Source organism: Panthera onca, chromosome B1, assembly GCF_046562875.1.
Source record: "Panthera onca isolate mPanOnc1 chromosome B1, mPanOnc1 haplotype 2, whole genome shotgun sequence".
Classification (NCBI taxonomy): domain Eukaryota; kingdom Metazoa; phylum Chordata; class Mammalia; order Carnivora; family Felidae; genus Panthera; species Panthera onca.
In genome coordinates this window covers 135559898-135561242 of record NC_138342.1, presented here as the reverse complement: position 1 = coordinate 135561242, position 1345 = coordinate 135559898, and the positions used below count along the sequence as shown (strand labels likewise).

General features: G+C 36.7%; 1 pseudogene; it reads right to left on the bottom strand.

Annotated features, from left to right (window-relative positions):
• Positions 1 to 535: 535 nt before the first annotated feature.
• Positions 536 to 962, bottom strand: LOC132692979 (2-iminobutanoate/2-iminopropanoate deaminase pseudogene; annotated as a pseudogene).
• Between the last annotated feature and the right edge of the window lie 383 nt (positions 963 to 1345).

Below are 1345 nucleotides of genomic sequence, written 5' to 3'. Positions count from 1 at the left end.
TTCATTCATTCATTCAAAACTGCATGTTTATTTTATTTCCATTAGAAAAAATATTATCTCTTAAAATTTTGGTCCGCTTTTGTCTTCTTTACTTCTACCACTCAAACTCCAGTACTTCAATTTTACTCAAGTGAAAGCAGAAGTAGATAGCTGATGTGAGAACTAAGTATTTCACATCATTAAATTAATAGGATTTAATTGAATGAGGTGTGCACTTTATTATTTATCAGGAATAGTAACTCATCTCTCCTGCACGTTATTTCCCTTTACTATTATTTATGAGAGTAAGTATGTAATGAGTGTCTCTTTTCCCATACGCAGTCATATGAGTGTGCTTAAGGGTGGTTTATAACACCGGTAACAGGATTTGTCCTCTGATCTTCAATTCATGCTCAATTCCCCTTATTATAGGGTGTTTCCACAATAACTTCAAATGTTTTAGTCAGACGTGCACTTTCCAACATCACCTGTAAAAATTAAGATGTTAATTTAAAAACGTTATTTATAATTCCAGACTAAATAATGCTGGACCCACTTACAGCGATGCTGTTGTGAGAGGTCCTTGGACAGCCACTGGCTTCAGTCTCCACACGGCCTCCTTTGGCAGAACAGGAACCCGGTAAGTGGCTCTAGCAGGAAAGCTACTCTTGAAATGTTGTTTGTGGGTTTCATTGACGGTTTTGAAGCCATTTATGTCAGCCCACAAAACAGTTGTCTTTACATTTTAGTGAAATCACAACCTGCAGCTTTCAGAATTTCACCCATGTTGACAAGGGCTTGTTTGGTTTCTTCTGCCATCCCTCCTAGCACCAGCTGTCCACTGGAAGGTTCATGCCTACCTGTCCTGAAATGTAAATAGTACTGTTGACTAACAAAGCTTGACTGTAGGGACCAACAGCTCCTGGGGCTTTCGCACTGCTGATCACCTTTCTGATCAAAGACACCGTGGCTAACACTGCCATCTTGCTGTCCCTCTAAGAGAACAGTCCCGTACACTGTCTCTCATAGCATCTCACCTGACTAACCAGAAGACTATTGTTTTTGTTCTCTTAGTTAAGAGTCACTTATGTTTTTCCTCCCACTCTGTTATTTTATTTTATTTTTCCTTCCCTTCCCTTATATTCATCTCTTTTGTTTCTTAAATTCGATATATGAGTGAAATCATATGGTATTTGTCTTTCTCAGACTGACTTATTTCACTTAGCATAACACTCTCTATTGCCATCTATGTCATTTGCATATGGCAAGATTTCATTCTTTTTGATGGCTGAATAATATTCCATTCCATTATATATATATATATATATATATATATATATATATATATATATATCACATTTTCTTT